At 35.4% G+C, this 24,721-nt stretch overlaps 2 long non-coding RNA genes across 4 annotated transcripts in view; one reads left to right on the top strand and one right to left on the bottom strand.

Annotated features, from left to right (window-relative positions):
• The first annotated feature begins 7,788 nt into the window (after nucleotides 1–7,788).
• Nucleotides 7,789–24,721, top strand: part of LOC103877095 — a 36,321-nt gene continuing 19,388 nt past the window's right edge. The window contains exon 1 of the long non-coding RNA XR_002516760.1: nucleotides 7,789–8,070. This is a non-coding gene — a long non-coding RNA (uncharacterized LOC103877095). The remainder of the gene's footprint in view (nucleotides 8,071–24,721) is intronic.
• LOC103877094 overlaps nucleotides 18,420–24,721 on the bottom strand; it is a 29,425-nt gene continuing 23,123 nt past the window's right edge. For 2 of the 3 annotated variants that reach the window (XR_004178320.1, XR_002516761.2), the window contains one exon: nucleotides 18,420–19,579. This is a non-coding gene — a long non-coding RNA (uncharacterized LOC103877094). The remainder of the gene's footprint in view (nucleotides 19,580–24,721) is intronic. The other variant, XR_636660.4, reaches the window with a different exon arrangement.

Genomic DNA, 24,721 nt, shown 5'->3' with positions numbered 1-24,721 from the left:
TGTTCTGTTCCATTGGTCTATATCTCTGTTTCAGTACCAGTACCATGCTGTTTTGGTTACTGTAGCCTTGTAGTATAGTTTGAAGTCAGGTAGCATGATGCCTCCAGCTTTGTTCTTTTGGCTTAGGCTTGTCTTGGCAATGTGGGCTCTTTTTTGGTTCCTTATGAACTTTAAAGTAGTTTTTTTCCAATTCTGTGAAGAAAGTTATTGGTAGCTTGATGGGGATGGCATTGAATCTATAAATTACCTTGGGCAGTATGGCCATTTTCATGATATTGATTCTTTCTATCCGTGAGCATGGAATGTTCTTCCATTTATTTGTGTCCTCTTTTATTTCGTTGAACAGCTGTTTGTAGATCTCCAAGAAGAGACCACTTCACAGTAGCCTTAGCTCTTAGTCCAAGGTCTCTCCCACTTTTGGGGTCATATGCATATCTTTCCCCATTGTTATTATTTGATTTTCCTCCTTTAATTTTGAGGAGGAAGGGAAGTTATCACGGGTGATACAGCAAAACCAGATAGAAACATTTTAATAAATTAAGACATTGAAGTTATAGAAAAATAAATAATCAATATTATCTAAAAGACCAGAGTTGGTTGGTTGTTGTTTTGTTTTGTTTAAAAAAGAAAAAAAAAGAAACAACGAACATAAAACTTTATACAAGTTTTTCACTTGCCTCCAGAGTAAAGCAAGGAGTGCAGAGGGGTAGAGGTTCCAGAGGAGGTGGGCAAAGAAAGGCGGAAGATGAAGAAAGGATTCCCAAACACTATTTGCACTGACAGAAAAGAATCTCAGGGAAATAAGACACATTTTGTGTCATTTTATGGTTGGCTACTAACTTAATTGTTTCCTTTTTGTAATGGTTTATACCAGCATTTTTATGTATAAAAAATTATGAAAGAACTAAAAATCAAAGTTTTTGCTAGCCTGGAGATGCCTATCTTCAGAATCACTGTTAAGGCATCAATGAGAAAGGAAAAGTTACTGGAAGTGGCTGAAGCCATCATAAAGTCATGGTGGACAGAATGGAATGCAAATCATCTAACTTCAAGCCCAGAGCTCCTTCTCATATATTTTATCTGTATTTCTAAAAGTGATAATATATTCCATGGCATTTTGTAAACTATAAAATACTAAACAAATCCACTGAATTAGTTTGTTGATATATCAGCTCTCCAAAAATAATCCCTTAGCTCCAAACACTGCATTATGCATTCAATTTGGTCACTTGGTGGGCTATATATCAAATTCCAATTTATAATTGAATGTTTCATTTAGAAAAACACAAAAATAGTGGTAAACTGGAAAATTGTCTTGCAAAATATGTAGCCTGACTTAGTCATGTTTAATGAAATTGTACCATGCTTATCTGACAAATATTCCCCAACAGAAAACACTTAGGAAAATAGATTTATAGCTCAACTATCCTTGATCCAGCTTGTTGAAGGCAACTTTAAGCCTTCAGGGAGTAGAGTCAGATGTAGCCAAACTTTGAAAATACTCATCAGTCTCCTTATAACCTGTCACAATCCCCCTTAAACCCTGGCTGCCAAGACTGCACAACTAAATTTATGTTCAATTACAGTAACTCTATTACCCAAAGCATTTGGCATATTTACATCCCATTCCCTCTATATAATATTTGAACTTAACATTTACATTTAAGTGGTCTTATTCTAAATTTCCCTTATTGTAAGCAAGCTCAAAATCTTTTAAAGGAGATATAAATTAAAACTTCAATAAACAAAAATTAAATGAGTAAATACAGTTTTCAGGAGAGAGACAAGACCTGTCTTTATTACAGTCATATACAGTGGTAGTTAGAAAAGGTCCTCGCCTAAGAAGGTACTCAAAGAGTAGTTGTGAAAGGGAAGGAAGGGAAGAAAGAAGAAATAATAAAAACAGATGTTTTACTAAAATACAAGTATAGCTTCATACGCCCTGAACTTTTATTGAGTTTGAGGAGCTATTCCAATTGTCTCATATATTTTTATGTTATTTAATCCTCACACTAACATACCAGTAGTCATTACTTGCAATTTGTTCATAGTAACGATGATGAAATTGTGAAGTAAAGGTCCTGTTTCAGAGTCATGTATCCAGCAAATGGCAGAGTCAGGATTGACTATGGTGTTGTTTGACTGCAAAGCCCTTTTAAAATAATTGATTTCATTCATATATATATGAAGACCATTATAGGTCAGGGTACTTTGGGATGGTTTCCTGGAGAAAATGACCCAAATTGTGAGGGCAGACAGGATGTTTTAGACAGGAAAGCAGCGTGATTAAGAGAGGCAAGAGTGTGGCATGCAGGTCTGTGCAACAACAAAACAGTAGTCCCAATTTTTTGTCAGATTTGATTATATTGGTGCATGAATTAAAATATGACGAATATTTTCTGTAACTGACACTTTTTTGTACTTGAATAATTTATAAACACTGTAGCATATCCACAAACAGAAACATGTTTTAATAGTAGGAAGCTATAAAATAAACTGAAAGCAGAGCAAGGTTTTGAATTCTACCAAGGTATTAATGCCTGCCAGCCTAAGATTCTGAGTCTGGAGTTTACTATTCCTTTTAACAGAAAATAATTATGATAGCATTAATGGGTAATAGAATTTGAGAATTTATCATATGAGAGTGACTGTTTTTTGAGTGATTTATGCCTGTATAAGGCCACATTTGATCATAACAACTGCTTGAGGTTTATTATCCCTTCTTTAAGAATAAAGAAACTGTAAAATATGTAATGAGCAATATTCACAAGCAATAATGGCTTGTTTCCTCCTGGGATAACTGTTCCTTATCCTCCAAGCATAGAGCAAGTTTTGCACCTGCTGAGTCAGGTTTTATTCCTTTGTGATATGACTACAAACTTTTCTTGTTTCTATCATATCCTTAACAATTCAGCCTTATCATACAAAAAACAATAACCACAGAACAAGGCAGCCAAGTAAATGGTACAAATATGAATTGTTACAAAACTTTGGAGCAGCAGAAATTTAAATCAATATGGTGTCCGGGAAACTTCACCAAGGAGCCACTTAAACTAAGCATTGAGGAATGGACATGGGATGTAGCAGAGAGGATACACCTGACTGCATTGATGACATGACCAAATGCCCAACAGTGGAGAAAAGTAATGTCAAAAACTCCCTTTTCCTAGTTTATTTTCTTGATTAACATTCCCAAAGCACTTTTTAAAAGTCTTTTAAAGTTTTTTTTAAAACTTCACACATTAGAAAGCAGATCAAAGCAGAAGAAAAGACAAAACAATATGCATGAGTCATCTGGGCACTTGTGTTGCTAAGGCAACAGTTTCATACACAGAGGGAGGGAAGAAAATGTTACTTAGCAGCAAATTATTGAATCATATCTACCTCTAATAAAAATGTGTTAGCTTGAGCTGTTTAAACCAATAAGTGCCTACAGTGCTGTGAATGTCTTCGCAATTGTTTTGTGGATTCACCTTTCTCTAACAAAGCACAACTGATTTTATGCTAGCAACCAACAATTTGGTTTTCTTAATATACTCATATTGGCAATGAATTCTAACAGCAGCACCTTTCATTTTCTTCACTAGATAGATCTAGGCATGCATACAGGGGCATGAATATTCTAGACAGATCTATTCTTCTAACACCTGTTGAAACTGAAAGAAGGAGCATGCTTTCAAAGAGTTTTCCCAGGCCTGGACAGTCACATATCTAACCATGGTGATTAAACCCACATTCAGTACTTTCCCCAAAGGTCTGTAAATGTCGGTATAAGTTCCATAAACTGAAATACATTGCTGTAAGGTTAAGAGAATATCATTGTTAATAATGCCCCTTAGTGCACTTACAATTTCCTTTTAAGAGTTATTGGCTGAGGGACATTCCCAAGCCATATGGACATATATTCTCTAGTCATTATGGAAATTCCAATGTGAGCACTGGTATTCTCAAATCTTACGATGGGCTGCGTGAGGGACATACAATATCCTCAGTTTGCCTTTTTTTTTAAAAAAAATAATCTTCAGAGAGGACCAATGTAGCATACAAAATGAACTTCTTTTAATGCCAAAATTTCTTGGGAATGATTCTGTACTACGTTTACGTTTATTTTCCATTTAGGCTGGATCATTAGGTCTTTTAAGTTGCCGTCATTCAAGACATTTTTATAACTTGGTGCCAGGTGGCTGCTCCTAGAAAACTCTTGGTCCCACTTTACACCTTAATATGCAAATTCCAATCATCAAGATCTTCAAGCAGTAAGAAGAATCAGCTCATGAATTTGGAAAAGGAAGATACTCCAGGGGGTTTTATCACAGAACAAGTCACTTGTACTCTAATGGAACAGGTTGGAGTAGTCCAAAAACTGTTCCGGATTTCTTTTTAAGAATCCCATGAAACAAATCCTACTCATTGCTGCTCAAGTTCTGCAATGCCTGTGAACCGGCCCATGAGAATATCTATTCCACAGCACAATCTTTCTTATCTGAGCAGCTCCTAAATTTATGTTCAGTGTGCTTGAGTCTAACCGTATCTATTTCATGTTGGAAATAACCGAATCAATTTCTTTAAAGGAAAATCCATGTGTTTCTTTGGCATGCCGAACACTAAAATCCAATCCTAAAGAAACTTTTAAGAATGTAAGCATTCTGTAGGCAATTTGACAACTAGTAAATGATATATAATTGTGTGTGTGCTTGTACATCTCTTCTCCCCCTCAAATATAATTGCAAGAGAAATTTGGGTGAATTTTCAAGTTTACAGGACCAGAACTCGGCAAAGATGAGGCTTGAAGGCAGATAAATTATTTATAACTTCAGAGGGAGAAACCTAATAGTCATCTCATTAACTTTTGGAAAACCCTTGCATAACTCTGATATAAAATTGTGACAATATTTTGATACTTTACTTTGACTCCCATCTGCAACCAGTTGCCAATTTCTGTTAAATAAAGGGATTATAGTCACCATTTACTGAAGGTCTAGGTGACGGGCATTGTAATATGGATATTATATCGGTTATCATATTTGATAATTTAAAGCAGGCTTCTGATGTAGGTACTATTATTCTCATTTTGCAGCTGAGAATCTGAGGCTTGGAAGAGTTGAGATTTCTTCCTGTGTTCATATTGCCATTAAGCCAAGGATCAGAGGAATCACCTGACGTCTGTCTATCTCTAAACCCTGAGCTTATCCCACTTTGCCACACTGCCTTGAATTCTCATCTTTTCACTACCCTATTCTTTCCATCCTCCTCTCATTTTCTCAAGCATTTGTCTCCTACCATTTCTGGATGGTTATCATTACACCTTGCAGGACTCCACCTATCCAGTGATTCATTATTCCAAAGCTCACCATTGTCTGGGCAATTTCTCTAAAGCACAGCTCAGCTTCATTGCCCATTTTCCTAATAAGATTTTAAGTGGTTGGTTCACTGATATTTGGTGAATACAATCTAAAATGTTTACCTTGATATTAAAGACCAATCCTAATGTTAATTCTGGATGCAGTTTTCTACAACACCATTTCAGCTCCAAATTCCATTCAAACGATAGGGCATACCAGGTATACAACTTGTGTGTTATACTGTACATCTCCTGCCCCTTCTGATATCACATCTTCCATCTGCTTTCTTCCAAATATGCTTAATGACAAATCAATCATGCTTAAAATATCAATTTCAATCCCTCCTCACTCATTTCACTGCAACTGGCAATTTTCTACCCTCTAACTCCCCATAATACTTGTTTCATTTTTCAGTTATGAAATGTGTTATCATTTACTTTGCAACTCTTTGCACATGCATTATTCAATCCATTAGCCTCGCAGATTGTTGTATAACTGAGAACTTTGACTCTCCTGCCTACACTTATATTTCTGAATCTAGCTCATCTTACCACCTGACTTGTCTACCTTCCATCTCTAAGTTAGCATACTCACCACTTGACTTTGCTTGCCTCATCCAGTTAGGCCATTCTGAGTATTGATTGCTTAGACTATGAACTTCTAGTTCACTGTGTAGTGACAAACTATCTTGGCTTTCCTGGGACTGTACAACTTTCCTGGGATTGTCCTTGTTTTAACCCTATGTGATTATGTCTGGGATAACTTTGTTAGTCTCGGGTAAACTAGGATGGTTTGCTGCTTACTTTTATCCACTAGTTATGCCCTTTTCCCAATGTAGCTTTTAGTCAGCTGAGTGCTTACCAAATTCTACTTGATTCATAACTTCTATCTTACTTTTCTAGACTAATCATAGTATTGTATTCTGTACTCCAAACTCTGCCAATATGAACTGCTGAAATTTCCCAGAGCCTGGTCCTTTCTTTCATTTCCACAGTAATAACCTAGCTTCATATCTTTTCTGTATTTCTAGGGGTGATACTTTGATTTTTGCGTGTGTGTGTGTGTGTGTGTTGTTGGAGCTTTGTTGATTTTTTTTTCAATTCTATATAACTCCAATCAGGATATTATTTCTGACATTATGCTGATCATAAAAATCTTTCAACTATAGGCATGGTAATCTGTAGACTAATTTATATTTATTTCCAGAGTTCAGAGTCCCAACTTTAATTCATCTTATCTCTTTCATGTTCTTTTCTCTTGAGAAAGGCTGCCATATTTGAAACTTAATTCTAAGAACAGGATTTCAACAGATTGGCTAATGTCTCTCAGTTTCAGATTCATCATCTGTAGCATGTTAATAAAAACTTTCTATTCGCTCCTTAAGAAGAATTAAAACTGGTGGAGGAATAAAAATACATATTCCAATGTCCAGCATGCTATATGTACTCAATGAATCATAATTTATCATTAGAAAAGCATTAATAACAGAGGCGTCACTAACAAAAAGAGAAATGCCTAGTTTTCCAGTGATGCTGACTGCATGCCAAATACCTTGAAGAGGCCTTTGAGCACTGGACCACACAGGCCACAAGGGAGCCACGTCTATGATAATGAAATTGGAGGGAGAGCCATCAAGAAATCCCATCTCCTTGGTTGGAGTAATCTCATGCCCCCTCTGCTGCTGATTCTTTTTCACATCAATTTTCTTTTTTGTTTGACATAATACATTATGATGAAGCTCACCCTGAATTCTATTGTAAGGTGACACAAAAACAAAATTGCTCAATCAACATCTAAAAATACCTCCTACAGACCCGGGACTAGGGTAAGACAAGTAAGATACTTGCCTCAGCCACATGATTTAAAAAGGTACCCCCAAAATCAGTAATTAAATAATATTTAACACAATTTAAAAAATCAAAATTATTGGAAAAATTACAATGAACAATAAATTAAATTTTTAAATGTAGACATGGTTAGTATAATTGACTTTTTTCTTTTGCAGTTTCCAAAGTCTTCTCACATCCTTAATTCCAATGCAAATACAGAAAACGTAAGAAAATCTAGATTCATAAAGATATAATTAGAAGTTATTGCTGGGCACGGTGGCTCACGCCTGTAATTCCAGCACTTTGGGAGACCGAGGCGGGTGGATCACGAGGTCAGGAGATTGAGACCATCTGGCTAACATGGTGAAACCCTGTCTCTACTAAAAAAAATACAAAAAATTAGCCGGGCATGGTGGTGGGTGCCTGTAGTCCCAGCTTCTTGGGAGGCTGAGGAGGGAGAATGGTGTGAACCCGGGAACCAGAGCTTGCAGTGAGCCGAAATTGCACCACAGCACTCCAGCCTGGGCAACAGAGCAACACTCCGTCTCAAAAAAAAAAAAAAAAAAAAAAAAAAAGAAAAGAAGTTGTTGTATTAGGTACAAGGATGAGAAATATTCCCAGGATGACCTCAGCTCACAATTCTATATATTTGGTTTCTAGGAGATAAATGGATAGGAATCTTTTGGTAGGCTGTGTGGTGATTGTTGCCTCAGAATTAAATAACAATAGCAACCCCTCTAAATTAAGAGGGACTTAGGCAGGATTCTAACATTTCCCTGGGATCTGTTGCAGACACAGAGTTCTACATGTATCATCTTATTTGATCCTCATTACAACGTATCACTATTTTAAACACTAGAAAACTGAAATTCATGAAGGTGAAACAACTTTCTCAAATGGTAAGTGGCACAGACTTATCAAGATCTAACTTCCAACCAAGTGAAGTTTTCTGTACCACCTTTAATTGAGATTATTCATGTTTTCTAGTAGTTGGAATAGAAGATGTCTAAGTAGACTAGAAGTCTCTCATTTTCCCACCCTCTCCCCCTCATACTCTCATTAGCCTAGTGGGATTATAGGCCTTGGCAAATGTCATTGTCTCTCCGAGTATGTCTTCCGCTCTGTCTCCCATCTTATAACTTGATTCTTCCAAATACCCCATTAAGCAGATATTCAAAAATTCTGGACCATATATCCTCACTGATGCATACTTATTTTCATAGAAATTATTTTTTATTTCTTTCTAAATATTCCTCCAAATATCTCAATTAATTCTGACAAGCAATCTTATTATTAATTCATTAACCTTTTCCTTTTATAACAAATGCAGTGCTATGCCACATTATAAGTTTAGTTTGGAGCATAAATGATTTAATGAATCAATTATTCATTCAATATTTTTATGATATTCTATGGTAATTTATTTGGATATTGAACAAAATTGTTTTTTTCCTTACAGAACTTTGCAGAGAATATTTGACTATTTTAATAAATTCTACTTAATGGGACATGATATCTTTATTTTGCCAAATGAAGATTTACTTCATCACTGGAATGAATCTCACCAGGGCTAGGAATTGTGAACACACTTGCCAATGACTTCAACTAGCTAAAATGGCCTACCCTTGGCCTTCTGCCACAGTGCAATGATGACATAACCATTTCAGAGAAATGACTTATCATGTGAAAGAATCAAAGATTTTAGGTTACCAGGATGTCATTTTGCAAATTACATTCTTGAATGCTACACCTATGTGCTATAAAGTTCTGAGAGAGTTGAGTTGTCTTTGGAGAATGACAGATTGATGCCTTAGGACAATTTACTCAACAGTGATAACACTAAAACTGAGAGGGTGGACAAGCTGGAAAATAAATGATCATTGAATAAATGGCAATGATGGGAACATTGGCCTGTCTTTTGTAGGAGACATTAAGAGTCATCCCAAAGAGTTTGAATATTCCAGAAAGAGACTAGTCAGTCTCTACCAAACAAATGACAAAGAACCATACACCTTTTTTTTTTTTTTTTTTTTTGAGGCAGAGTTTCACTCTTGTTGCCCAGACTGGAATGCAATGGCACCATCTCAGCTCACTGAAACCTCCGCCTCCCAGGTTCAAGTTATTCTCCTGCCTCAGCCTGTAGAGTAGCTGGGATTACAGGCACCCGCCACTCCACCCAGCTAATTTTTATAATTTATTTTTAGTAGAACAATTCTAGACTTCAAATGTGGATCTGTGGATTTTCTGATGTAATGTACTTTGCCCATTCCTCCTAGGTTTTTGGCTTATTAGTAAGACTGGATGACTAGCTTTCTAGTATAGATCTGAAAGCAAAAATGCATCCTTACCATTATGTTTTGGGGAAAAAAAATGTAATAGATTAAGCTTGTGGTGATGACTGTAAGGGTAAAAAAAAGAAGTACAAAATCTAAAAAAAGATTAGGAGATTTATTCAGCAGTTGCTATCTTGTATTGAGAGAGCAATTGGTCGTGATGTATCTGGATCATGAGTCTTATCTACATATAAGCAAGAGAACAAACTTGATTTGGGAGCAATATAGTATGCAGAACTTAATTCCAGGGCATCAGAAGACTTCATATCTAATCTTCGGCAAAGGGTACTCAATAATTAAATGATGCTATAAAAGTTCATTTATTCATTTATTCTTTCAAGAAATATTTATTTGATTGTTTACTATGTACCAGGCTCCCAACAAACAGGATACCTAACTGAGTTCTAAATTCTATGCAATGAGAGGCTGAGGAGGCTGTATTACACTTCTTGTCTCTGTCAAGGCTGATTTCTACACAAACTTGTAGGTAAAGGTCACTAATGGACTTGGAAGAAGAGGTAAAGATGCCAACAGAGAAAGTGAATAGGGATGGGGTATGTAGGTATAGCAGGAAATAGTCCATTAGATATTCTAGCAATTACTGAGGTAAACTTCCCTTCAGTATTCTTGAAATCTCTGTTCATAATTTTCTAGAGAAGGATACATGGAATACAAATGTAATATTGCACTACTATTTTACCCTATTTTAACTTTCTAGCTGTTTCTCTTTTAAACATTGTGAGTGTATACACGTATGTATTTGTTTTTCTCTCATTATCAATAAACCTTAACATTGATTTGTCTGGAATCTGCACATTAAGTTTCCAGATTTCTTGCTTTTCATCTTTTTGTATTTCAGAAATAGATCACTTTCTACATGTTGTATTATTTAGAGCAATTATAAACTGATTTCATGTTATCTGTAAACACTTCCAGTATGAAATGAAATACTTAATATTACTCTACATAGCAAAATGAACATCAGCTCTTAAATTTCATGACACTTTGAGATTAGCTTTGTCAATATCAGGCATAAACAATCTCCTGTGGTGGTAATAATACCATGTATATCTTGAGACCAAAGGTCTCTACGCTTTAAGCAAAATCTGTTTTACAAACTTTAACATAATACCCCAGTTTGCAAGAAATAATTAGCTATTAAATAATCCTGTCAGAGTTATGAAAAAAAATCACTCACCTGGATTAGTGACTAATGTATTTTACATTTGAAATACATGAAAATATGTTTTTATGTAAAATTAATAAAATCATGCTGTATTGCTTCTCTTTTAAGTCCCTTCATGGCCTAATTATAATACAAAGAAAAACTACTCTAATTTTAAGCATTGAAGAGCTAGGTTAAATCTACTAAAGTCCTCTGAAGTGCAAAGCGAGGGCATCGATTATTCTCTGAAACATGTTTAATAATGGACATTAGACATCTCTGCCCTAATGCTCTACTAATCACAACAGTTCATTCTCATCTTACATGCGGCCATTTGTTCTTCCTTATTTTCCCCTGTCCGTTTTCCATCTATCACCATTACTAAACTATCTTCTGGATATATTGTTTCCCAATTTTCTCTTATGTAAATCCCTTAGGCAACAAACAAATGAGGTGGAGAGACTGGAAAGGGGGTCCTTCAGCGAGTATTTTGTTTTCACAATAGGGTAATCGCCTGTGGCTTTCCCACCAATAGTACATACCCTACTACAAATGTCCACCCCCGACTCCCCCACACACCACACTCCATTCCATGACAGGACATGAGGAGTAACCACCACAAATGTGATCTTTTATAGTGGTTTCTCAAAACGTGGAAGCTAAACCATACCACTGCTAACTAGACTCAAGATTATTTACAATATAAAATAGTAACCAAAACATTAATAATTCCAAATTATCAAATAACCTGTGAGATAAACAGAGAAAATACATTCATCTACTTTCTCTATTTCTCTATATGGAATCTAGTTATACAATTTGAGGCACAATTTACTAGATCCAGCGACCTGTGGCATGGATTCTATAGCTTTCTGAAAAACCCAGACCTCTTAATGCCTTCAATCTATTGTCTACACAGGATATAAACCTGTGGACTAGACTGTCTACCATCAATGCCTAAAAGCATAGCTTCCCTCCCATACCATTCACTTCATGATTCCATTCACACCACTCTGGGTTCCTTAATCCAATGCATTCTTCAAATCAATCTCCCTTAGTCTGGACAGGGAGCCAGAGACCCAATGTCATTATCTTGCCTTGTACCAGAATTAACTTTTCCTATGAGTGATTCCATGTGGACTTTTTTACCTAGGTACATGTATTTCAGCCTTTGTATTCAATGTGTGATCCACATAGCAATGGCTTCTGCATCAACTGGGAGCTTATGAGAACTCCAGATTCTCAGAACTCTCTGCACCCACCTACTGAATCAGAATCTGCATTTTAATAAGATCCCTTGGGTTTCAAATGTACATTAAAGATTGAGAAGCACTAGTCTAGGAGTCTTAGTGGTAGATAATGATTTCAGGTATAAACTTCCAAGGATGAAAATACCTACACTGGCCAGGGAGTAAAAGTAAATGTGAGAAGAAAGTTGGATATGAAACCAACCAGGAATAGTGGTGACTAACAAATATATTCTTAAAAGTGTCCTATCCAAAATTGCACAGAAGCCACATATTTCTAGTTGATTACTGTCATTCAGCAAAGTAAATTCTAGATGTGCCAGATCTTCTGAAATTCTAGAGAGAAAATAATTATTTTTTATGTGAAGTCTTCAGTTATTTACATAGTTGGCAACTACTTTTTTTTTTTTTTTAACACTGTGTAAGCTGCCCAATAAATACGTATACACAGTACATTTGGACTGTGGACCACTAATTAATAACCACTGTTCTGAAGGCTATTTATACATTAAAGCAGATGTATTTAAACAACAACAACAACAACAACAACAAAAAACTCAGACTCAAGTGGATACTTTTATCATATTTTAGATAATTTAGTAAATTTATAAGGAATCAACACCCTAGTTGTAACTGAAAAACCTGTAAGTCTAAACTAGAGGATATCATTGTGACCCTTTTTAGCATAAAGAACCACGAATGACTTTCTTAAGAAAGTAAAATGATAGCTGAGTTCTGATGAATGAGAAAAAATATATATTAAATATTTAAGCTAAGGAAAGTGATAGTAGGCAAGAAGATGAGAACTTTCCAGAACAAAGAACAGTGAGCAAAGGCCCAAGGCCAGGAAGGTGTTAGGAACAATGGAGAAATTTTAAAAAGACTACAATGACTTCAACATGGCTTGTGATAGTGGCAAACAATGAAACTTACATTCCTAGCATTTGCCTCTATTTTCTGTCTTTACTATGTTATATAGGGGGGACGGATCCATGGCATACTGCATGATTAATTACAAGATTTACATCTGTAAATACATCTTAAATGACAATATTCTATTGCTCAGCAAACTCTACTCTTCCCATTTAAAAGAACATTTAAGGAACTCAGAATAGGGATATGGAATGTTACAGTCCTAACAGGTTGATTCTAAATGTGGCCTAGCTCTGAAGTTTAAAACATGTTCCTTTTTGGGCCAGACATGGTGACTGGTAATCTCAGCACTTTGGGAGGCCGAGGCAGGTGGATCACAAGGTCAGGAGTTCAAGACCAGCCTGAACAACATGGTGAAACCCCATCTCTACTGGAAATACAAAAATTAGGCAGGCGTGGTGGCATATGCCTGTAATCCCAGCTGCTCAGGAGGCTGAGGCAGGAGAATCACTTGAATCCAGGAGGTGGAGGTTGCAGAGAGCCAAGATTGCACCATTGCACTCCAGCCTGGGCGACAGAGCAAGACTCTGTTTCGGGAAAAAAAAAAATTAAACAAATGTTTCTCTTTCCCAGATTCTCAGTTGACCTTTCATCTGCAGTGCATGCTCTGAGCAGAAACTGGTTATTGTGGACACTTGAGTATGGCATAAAAATGATGTGAGTCAAAGGGACCAGTAAGATGCTCCTGATAGATATCCCTCAGTTGCCTTTTCTGTTAGAATATTAATGACTGAGTCTCCAACTTCTTCACCATTAAAATAAGTAAACCTTCATAGGGTTGTGTATATTATGTAGGAAATAGAGTGTGTTTATGGTCACTAGTAGACTATGTTATCTATCAATATTAATTCTCCTTCTCTTTGAATAAACTGAAGGTGAATAAATATTTAAATAGATTTGCAATTACTTTTTTTGTTTGTTTTGAGGCAGAATCTTGCTCTGTGACCCAGGTTGGAGTGAAGTCGTGGGATCTTTACAGCCTCTGCCTCCCAGGTTCAAGCAATTCTCATGTCTCAGTCACCTAAGTAGCTGAGATTACAGGTGTGTGCCACCATGCCCAGCTAATTTTTGTATTTTTAGTACAGACAGAATTTGTTCATGTTGGCCAGGCTGGTCTTGTACTCCTAGCCTCAAGTGATCCACCCACCTTGGCCTCCCAAAGTGCTGTAATCACAAGCGTGAGCCACCATGCCTGGCCTTACTTTTTTTTTTTTTTAATTTTGAGAAATGATTTGATGATCTGGGCTTTGGCTGTATTTCTCACTTCTTTACTAGATTCCTGAGAAGGAAATTCATTTTCTAAAGCCTTATTACTCAATATGTAGTTCAAGGGTGTTGGCTTAAGACATTGTTAGTTATTTAGAATTTCAGGTCCTACTGACAAATAATGAATCAGAATATCCATTTTACTAAGATCTTCGAGAGATTTAACATGCACATTAAAGTTTGAGATGCACCTATTTTAAAAAGTCTTTCAACTGTTTACCTTCCTGAAGGCAACTTTAAAGCAGAAACGAAGAATGTACCCAACTCAAACCCAGAATTGTTGAGATCAAAGATCAAGTTCAATCTCATTTCCTAACACTTCTTCATGATGCCTTCCAAGAGCAGTTCTTGTGAGCTCTTTATTTTCTATTCCTATTTAGTTTATGTCCTTGTCTGACATTCAAGGCTCTGCACTGGTCTCCATTGTCTGAATAAGGTTATTTCTCACAAATATATTACAGGCATTGTTATCCCACAGGCAGGCCTGCATTCCACACTGTTTGAATGCTTCCACCTCTGGCCCTTCCGCATATTGATTAACCGCCCTGGATTCATTCTATTCCTTACCCTCCATAAGATATCTATCTTTTTATTTTGTGAGAATCAAAGAATATTTTTTAAAATGGGGTTGGGAAGACAAGTTTTTAAAGAGTCCCCCAAAATCATACTTAAACAGTGTGAAATAATGGTTTAATACAAGAGATGTGATCTGGCAAAAAATAAAATTTACATGATGTGTATTTTCTTCTGTCCATATTTTCAATGTGTATATGTAACTATAATGGAAGAGCATACCAAAATTTGAGGATACTTGTGCCATACAAATTTTCCCTTCCTGTTAGACTTTGTTATTGATTATGAAATTATCTTATATTTCAGGCAGTTAAACCAACTTATCTGTGAAATACACTATAGCATACGTATATGCAGACACATAAAACACATGCAAGCTGTAATAATTGAAAGAAATTTATCTTTACAAATAACCACCCCCTTTTTTTTTGCATTTTTTTTCTAAATGGAATTCTACCCCATAATTGTTTTTTTTAAAAAGCATTCTGCATACAGAGTATTCCCTATGGGGATGAATTCTAATATCCTGAAGTGTACTGAAAGGTCAGATTGATTATAACTTCCGTTTACCTCTTGGATCAGTAAATAAGTGATAAATTGCTCTCATTTGGCCTCCACAAGGCTGCAATGCTGGCTGCTGCATATTTACCCTGGAGGGCACTGCTGAGCCTAAGATTATTTACAATTGTTGGAAAGTTAGGCACCTCGTTTCAAAGAAGGAGCTTTTAAAAATCTTAATAATATGTATACAACATAGTTTGTAACAGCAATTTCCTCCTTTTTAATTTTCTCTTTTTCACACACTCTTTTTGAGTTCTACCCTGGCAAGCACAGAACTAAAGTGTAGATTTTTCAGTATGACTCTGCTTCTAATAACATTTAAATGACAACCCATTCCCTGATGAATAAAGCCTGAATATCAGTTACTTGACCTATTCGCTTATCTCTAATACTTTCAAAAACTACATCTGACCATGTCACCTTTATGCTCCTACTTTATGTTTAAAATTTTCCATGAAGAGATGAATGAATAAGCAATAGTAAGTAAAAACTAATGCTGTGACTTGATGAATACCTAAAGACTATTGGCATGTATTAGCTTAGCAAATTCTACTGGCATTGAGTTTCCTATATTTTTGGAAGCAGAGATGGAAAACTTGTTAGAAAAAACAGGATGTATATACAATAGCCTTATAGTGTATTTTTAGCAAAATTCATCTTAGTAGACATTTCAAACATACCTGCTTTGTTTTGCAAGTAGAATCATACTTGTCTCAAAGTGTTTCTCAGTGGGGTGCCTACATGACAGAACTAAATTTCTATACTGCTTTAACTATGCTTATCTTTAAAAAACAGGATCTCTCCTGCAAAAAGTTGTCTTGATAATCAAACAAACTGATACTGGTTACAATCATGATAGTCTGTTTCTTGTAGGGAACAGATCATTGGGTCTTGTTTTTTCAACCATTCAAACACTCTGTCTTTTGATAGAAGAGTTTTAATCTATTTACATTAAATGTTATTATTGATAAGCAGGGACTTCTGTCATTTTATTATTTGTTTTCTGATTGTTTTGTGGTCTTCTCTTCTTTCCTGTGTTTCTTTTAGTGAAGGTGATTTTTTTCTGGTGGTATGCTTCAATTTCTTGCTTTTTAGTTTTTGTGTATCTGTTATATATTTTTTTGAGGTTACACGAAGCATGCAAATACTATCTTATAACCCATTTTTTAAGCTGATGGCAACTTAACACTGATTGCATAAACAAACATGCAACAAGAAACTAATGAAAACTCTACAGTTAAACTTGGTACCCTGCTTTTTAGCATTTTGTTGTTTCTCTTTATGTATTACTGTACTATCTGTGTCTTGAAAAATTGTTGTCATTATTACTTTTGGTTGGTTCATCATTTAGTCTATTTAAGATTAGTTTACACATAACACTCACAGTGTAATATAATTCTGTGTGCTTACTATTACCAGTGAGTTTTGTACCTTCAGATTGTTTTTTATTGCTCATTAACATCCCTTTCTTTCAGATTGAAGAACTGCTTTTAGCATTTCTTGAAGAACATGACTGGAATTGATGAAATCCCTTTTTCATCAATCTTTTGCTTGTCTGAAAAGGCCTTTAATTCTCTTTCATGCTTAAAGGATATTTTCACTGGATATACTATTCTAGGGTAGAGGTTTTTCCTTCAGCACTTTAAATATGTCATGCCACTCCCTCCTGGCCTATAAGATTTCCTCTGAAAAGTCTGCTGCCACATGTATTGGAGCTCTATTGAATGTTATTTGTTTCTTCCCTCTTGCTGCTTTCTTTCTTTATCCTTAATTTGTGGAGTTTAATTATTAAATGCCTTGAGGTAGTGTTCTTTGGGTTAAATCTGCTTGGTGTTCTCTAACCTTCTCGTACTAAAATATTGATATCTTCCTCTAGGTTTGGGAAATTCTGATATTATCTCTTTGAATAAACTTTCTACCCCTATCTCTTTCTCTAACCAATCTTTAAAGCTAATAACTTAGATTTGCCCTTTTGAAGCTATTTTCTTGGTCTTATAGGAGGGGTGCTTTATTGTTTTTGTTTTGTTTTGTTTTGTTTTTTCTTTTGTCTCTTCTGACTGTATATTTTCAAATAGCCTGTCTTCAGGCTCACTAATTCCACTTGACCAATTCTGCTATTAAAAGACTGATGCATTCTTCAGCATGTCAATTTCATTTTTCAACTTTAGAATTTCTGCTTAGTTCTTTTTAATTATTTTAATATCTTTGTTAAATTTATCTGACAGAATTCTGATTTCCTCTCTGTTATCTTGAATTTCTTGAGTTTCCTCCAAACAGTTTATCTGAAAGGTCATGTATCTCTGTTTCTCCAGGATTGGTTCCTGGTATCTCATTTAGTTCATCTGGTGAGGTCATATTTTCCTGGATGGTGGTGATGTAGATATTTATTGGCGTCTGAGCATTAGGAGTTAGGTATTTATTGTACTCTCCACAGTATGGACTTTTTTGTGCCTGTCCTTTTGGGGAATCCTTTCTAGGTAATCAAAGGGACTGAGATTCCAAGCCTGATAACACTGTGGTTTTTGCAGACTCATAGAGATATAAACTTGGTGGTCTTAGGTAAGATACAGAACAGTTCTCTAGATTATCAGACAGAGACCTTTGTTCTTTTCCCTTACTTTATCTCAAAGAAGTACATTCTCTGTCTCTGCACTTAGCCACCTGGAACTCGAGGTGTGGTGATGTAAGCACCCTTGTAGCCACCACCACTGGGACTGTGCTGGGTCAGACCTAAAGCCAGCATAGCACTAAGGCTTGCTCAAGGCCCTTGCCTTCAGAGCAGTGAGTTCTTCCAGGACCCAAGAGTTTTCAGGGATGCTATCTGGGAACCAGGGATTAGGAAGAAAACTTTAGCAATTTGCCTGATGTTCCATTGTACTCCAGCTAAGCTGGCACTCAAACCACATTACAAAATTCTTTCTGCTCTTCCTTCCTCTTTCCATGGGAACAGGAGCTTCTTCCTGTGACCACCAACACCACCACCAGTCCATGGGAGGTTCTGCCAGGCCATTGTGGATGTTTGCTTACAGCCCAAGTCCTCTTCCATCAGCTTGTGGTGAATGCTGCCAAGCCAGAGATCACCCATCAGGAGAGTGGGCTCCCTATGATAGGTCCAGAAATGATGTCCAGGAGCCTAGGCCTGGACATAGGGACCCCAAGAGCCTGCCTGTTGCTCTACCCCACTGTATACAAACTGGCATCTAAGGGGCAAGACAAAGTCTTTTTTTTTTTTAAGAAAAATCACTTTTTCTGCTGATTTTCTCAAATGGAAGGAGTCTCTTACTGCAGTCACCACAGCTGGGAGTGTGCTGAGTCACCCCTGGTGCCAACATGTCTCAGAGCCCAAGATTCATGGCATATTCCCTGAGTATCACTGCTGGTTATACAGAGCCCAAGGGCTCTAGTCAGCAAGTGGTGAATCCTGCCAAGAGTGGGTCCTTCCCTTCAAGGCAGCAGGTTTCCTTTAGGCCCAGGGTATGTCTAGAAATCTCATCTAGGAGCTAGGGCTTGGAACGGGGGCTTCACAATTCTGCCTAGTGCACTGCCCTATGGTGGCTAAGCTATTAAAGATGCAAAACATAGTCTTTACTTTTTGTTCTCCTCAAGCAGAAGAAAAGATTCATTGTTGCCAGCTGTGCTGCCTGAGGTTGCTGGTGAGGTGGTGCAAGCACTTCTTTAGCCGCACCAGCTGGTGTCTCCCTAGGTCACGTGTCACCCAAGTCCAGTGGCTCTAAGTCCAGTCTAGCACTAGGAGTTGTCTAGGAATTGCAGTTCTTGTGTCCTAAACTGACTTTCAAGTTTATCTAGCATCACAGAGCCCTTTAGCCAGTGATGATGAGGCTTGCCTAGAAATTCAAGTTCCAGCCACTGGGAGATCCCCCTCTGGCTAGGGCTAGTCCAAATGTTTCCACCATGCATGGACACTGACAGAGCCCAGTAGAGCTTTATTCTCCACTGTGATAGGGCAGCACGAATTTTAATGTAAAGTCCTCAAGTTGCTGTGCTCTTCTTCCCCAAAGTGTCCAGATTCCCTCTCCATGCTGCATGGCCACAGCTGTGGGATGAAGGAGAGGTGGTGTTCAGGATTTCAGACTGTCTCTCCTGCCTTCCTCAATGCCTCTTTCAGCAATATAAAGTTAAAATCTGGTATTGTGATTGCTCACCCGATTTTTTGGTTCTTGTGATGGTGCTTTTCTGTGTGCCGATAGTTAAAATTTGGTGTTCCTGCAGAGCTGGAGTACAGTGTAGGTTTCTCTTCCACCATCTTGCTCTGCCCCTCTCTTGTATACTTTCTTATCCAATTCACATATACTCTATCCCTAACGTCCCCCTTTAAAAAAAAAAAAAAAGATTACATTATGTGGTATATGTTTTACAGTTGTTGTTACAATTAGTGGACCAACATTAATACATTGTTTTTCAGTAAAGATTGTATTTTTTATTTTACATAATGCCTTTTTGTTATTTTGTTCCAAGGTCTCAACTAGGATACCACATTCCATTTAATTGCCGCTTATCCTTAGGATCCTCTTGGCTGTGACAGTTTCTCAGATTTTGGTTTTGATGAGTTTGGAATGGGACTGATCAGGTAGTTTGTAGAATTACCCTCTGTTGGAATTTGGTGTTTTTCTCATGGTTTGATAGGAGATACGGGATTTGGGAGGAAGAACAAAGAAGCAAAGTGCCATTTTATCACATTATATATATTCAAGGCTATGTACTATCAATATGATTTGTCACTGTTAATGTTGTCCTTGACCAGCTGGCTGCGGGAGTATCAGGTTTTCCCACAGGTTTTCTTTTTTCCTCCCTTTTTCTATCGTACTTGTTAGAAGGAAGTCACTACACACAGCCCATGCTAAAGTGTGGGAAATTATGATCTCCCTTATTGAGAGTATCTATTTAAGTTATTTGGAATAACTTCTGCACAGGATATTTGCCTCCTCTCCACTTATTTATTTGATCATGTATTTATATCAGTATAAATTTATGGCTATTTTGTACCCTGGGGTTTAATCTAATACTATTTATTTTTTGCAGAAATCATTTTAGTTTTGGCTATTGGGAGCACTTTCAATTGGCTGTTGTATCCCTTTGATATACCCCATCAACACTGAGTTTCTGGGATTTTTTGTTTTTGTTTTTGAGCACTTCCTTACTTTCTAGTACTACAAATGCTCCAGGTCCACCTTGTGTATGCCCTGTCTTAATCTAGAATAAGACCTTTCTCCAAGGGTCATAGTTACACTTTCACTGGAAAATGTTATTAAAAACCCAAATCTGAGCGCTAGGGTGCTCATTACTACTGGGGTGTTTTAGTTCGTAGGCCTTATATCTGGTGATATAAGGTGACACAGTAAGAAAACATTTGATGTATGTATATTAATCTATGTTGGTACAAACATGTACAAATATTTCCATATGTAACCAACTATATTAAACTAAACATGAGTATATACTATTTCCAATTCTAATCCATCACCATATGGATCATTCCAGTCTCCTTTCATTGTTTGCTTATCTGTAAAATTCTACTTCAAAGAGTGAGAAACCTGGCTCCCACCATTTGCCATTCATTTAATTTTCCAGTTCCAGTAGGCATGCATAATGGTTACAGAATTGTTACCCCATATCCCCATGGAAAATAATTTTATCAACTAAACTACATTGTTCACATATCATTCCATCTACTTTAATCTTACAGACTTCATCTATCTCTATAGTTACTTAGATGAGTCTTTTATTCCTATCACCCTTTGGTGTAGTTTTTCCTTTCATTTGTAACGTATTTGGATTCTTTAACTGCATTATACATTATGTTGTATGGTCATCCAGTCTCTTACATATTTTTTAAGAATTGTGTATGTTAAGTTTTACTCTGTGCCATAAAGTTCTACAAGTTTTGACAAATGTTTAATATGTTGTATTTACCACTGTGTTATAATACAACAGAGTTTCATGATTATACAAAATATTTTTGTGCTTTGTTATTTAACTCTCTAACTCCTACCTCCACTGAACCTCTGGCAACTATTGATGGGTTTACTAGGTATGAGATTTATGCACACTTTTTATAGGTTGCTGGGGTTTTTTTAATTGCAGAATAATAATTTATTCAATGAATGTACCACAGTGTGCCCACTCACCTACTAAGTTACATTTTGGTTTGCTTCTAGTATTTTAATTATAAATACCTTGTGAATTTAAATAAATATAATTTAATATATAATTATGAATAAAGGTGTCATAAACATTCATGTGAAATTTTTCGTGTGTGTGGATATGAGTTTTGAAATCAGATAAAATATAGTATGATTGCTAGATCATATTAAGACAAGGCATAATTCTGTTAAAACACATACCAAGTTCTGGCCTACAATGGCTGCATTATTTAGCAATTCCTACCAAAAGATAATGAGAGATCAATGAGGTAGTATATTCTGGCAGAAGTTGATATTGTCAGTTTTTGGATTTGAATATTATAGTAGATGTGTAGTGATGTGTCATACAGTCTCTTTTCATAAGCTTAATTGCTACCTGTAAATCTTCTTTACTGAGATGTCTGTAAAGAAGATCTTTTACTTATTCCTTTTTAAATTTGGTTGGTTGTTGCTGAGGTTTGAGCATTTTTTGTATGTTTTGCATGCAATACATTTTAAATATGTGTTTTGCAAACATTTTCTCCCAGCCTGTGGCCTATATTTTTATTCTCTTAACAGTATCTTTTGCAAAGAGGAAGTTTTTACTTCTAATAATTGTTAACACACTTTTTTTTCAAGGATTGTTCATTTGGCATTATATTTTAAAACTCATTTCAAAAGCAAAAAAAAACAACCAAAAAACAAAAAACAACAACAAAAAAAACCATACATTTTTCTCCCTTTACTAGAGGTTTTATAGTTTTCAGTTTTAGGTGTATGATACATTTTAGTTAATTTTTATGATAAGTGCTCTCTGTTCTTTTCCATTGATCTATGTGTCTATTCTTTCACCAATTTCATTCTGTATTGATTATGGGGCATTAGAGTAAGTCTTGAAGTAAGATAGTGTTTTTTTTCGAAGTATTTTTTTCTTCCTTTTTTATTGTGTGGCCTATTCTGGGCCTTTTGCCTTTCTATGTAAACTAGACAATCAGTTTGTCAATATATACAAAATAGTTTGCTGTGATTTTAATTGGGGCTATGTTGAATCTACAAATCAGTTTGGACAAAACTGTCTCAAATTTTGAGACTTCCAGTCTGTGAATATGGAAAATCTCTCCATTTACTACATTATCTTTGATTTATCTCATCTGTTTTATAGTTTTTTTGATATACATCCTGTACAGGCTTTGTATTTAAGATACAGTTTTGGTGTAAATGGTAATATATGATTTTTTTAAATATAATTGTATTTATTGTTGGTATATAGAAAAGCATTTAATTTTTATATGTTAACTTTTTATCCTGATAATTCATTATAGTCATTTACAAATTCCAGGAGGCTATCTTATTATTGTTACTTTTTACATAGACAATCATGTCTTCCACAAAGACAACTGTATTTTTTTTCTTCACAAGACTTATAGCTTTTATTTTTTTTTCTTATCTCATTGCAATAGCTAGTATTTCCTATATGAACTTAAATTGAGTTGGTAAAAAAAGATAGCCTTGCCTTTTCTGCAATCTCGGGGAAAGACCCCAGTTTCTCGGCATTTAGTGTGATGCTAATTGTAGGTATTTTAGATGTCCCTTATGAAGTTGAAGAAGTTCTCCTCTATTTCTAGGTTGATGATTTTTATCATGAAAGGTGTTGAATTTTATCAAATGATTTTTCTGTATCAATTGGTATAATAACATGATTTTTCTTCTTTAACCTGATAATGGGATAGATTATATTAATTGATTGACTCCCAAAACTAAAACCATTCTTGTATAACCCTCTTGGTTGTGACATATAATTTTTAAAATTATTTTAATTTTTAAAAAATTTGAGACAAGCTGGTCTCTAAGCCCTGGGTTCAAGCAATCCTCCCACCTCTGCCTCCTCAGTAGCTGGCATTGCAGGACTACACCAGTGCATTACAGGAATATACAACTGCATCCAGCCTATAATTCTTTTTACACATACTTGGATTTGATTTGCTAACCCCATGTTAGAATATTTGGTTTGTATCCATGGACGATATTGGCCTGTAGTTTTTATTTCTTCTAATGTATTTATCTGGTTTAAATGTTAGAGTAGTGTTGGCCTTATTTAAGATATTTAAACGTATTTTCCTTCTATTATCTTGAGGTAATTGTAAAAAAAAAAAAAAAAGGATTTAATATCTTCCTTTAATGTTTATCTCAATTTACCAGTATAACTATCTAGACCTACTGCTTTCTGATTTGGAAGATTATTAACTATTGAATCAATTTTTTAATAGATATGGGAAAATATTTATATTGTCTGTTTCTCCTTGTATGACTTGAGTTTATTGTGTACAGTTCATATATGTTATAAAATTTGTGCACAAAAGTACTTCATGATATTTTTTATTCATTCTTTCTTCGTAAGGTCAGTAGAGATGAACCCTCCTTAATGTATAATATTAATAAGTTGTGTTCTCTATTTTTTGAGGAATATGTAAAGAGGTTTATTAACTTAGTTAATATATTTGAAAAAACAGCTTTTAGTTTTGTTGATTTCCTCTACTGTTTTTCCTTTCATTGATTTCTGTTCTAGTTTGTATTATTTTTTCCTGCTGCTTGATTATGTTTAAATTTCTCTTTAGTTTACAAAGTTGAATCCTTAGAATATTGTGTTTTTATCTATCCTATTTTCCAACATAGGCATTTGATGTTGTAAATTTCCCTTCAAGCACTAAATTTGCTGTTTCTTACAAATTTTGATATGTTCCCATTTTATATTCACACAGTTTTAAATTTCTGTTGTGACTCCCTATTTGACTTTATTATTCAGAAATATGCTGTTCAATCATGAAAAGTTTTGAATTTTTCTAGTTATTTTCATATTATCGTGTCTAACTTAATTCCATTGTGGTCTGAAAATATACTTTTTATAATTTCTATTGTTTTAAATCTATTAAATTATGTTTTATGGTGTAGAAGGTTGTTTATCTTACTGAATGTTTCATGTAAGTTTGAGAATATACATTTTTATATTGTTGGATGAAGGACTCTATAAATGTCAATTAGAATAGGTTGATTAATAGTGTTATTCAAGTCAACTATATTTATATTAATTTTTTTCTGCCTTACTGATCTACCAGTTATTGAAAGACAAGTCTTAAAGTTTCTAACCATAATAGTTGACTTGTATAATTTTACTTGCAGCACTATCAGTTTTTCATCTCATGTATTTTGACATTGTGTTTTTAGGTACAAATATGTTAAATATTGGTATTTTTAAAAAGAACTTACTCTTTTATTATTATTGATTTCTCTCTATGGTAATTTTCCTTGTTTTGAATCATACTTTGTTTTTAGTA

This window comes from Papio anubis, chromosome 14 (genome assembly GCF_008728515.1).
Source record: "Papio anubis isolate 15944 chromosome 14, Panubis1.0, whole genome shotgun sequence".
NCBI classification, from domain to species: Eukaryota; Metazoa; Chordata; class Mammalia; order Primates; family Cercopithecidae; genus Papio; species Papio anubis.
This window is presented reverse-complemented; position numbering and strand designations above follow the sequence as displayed.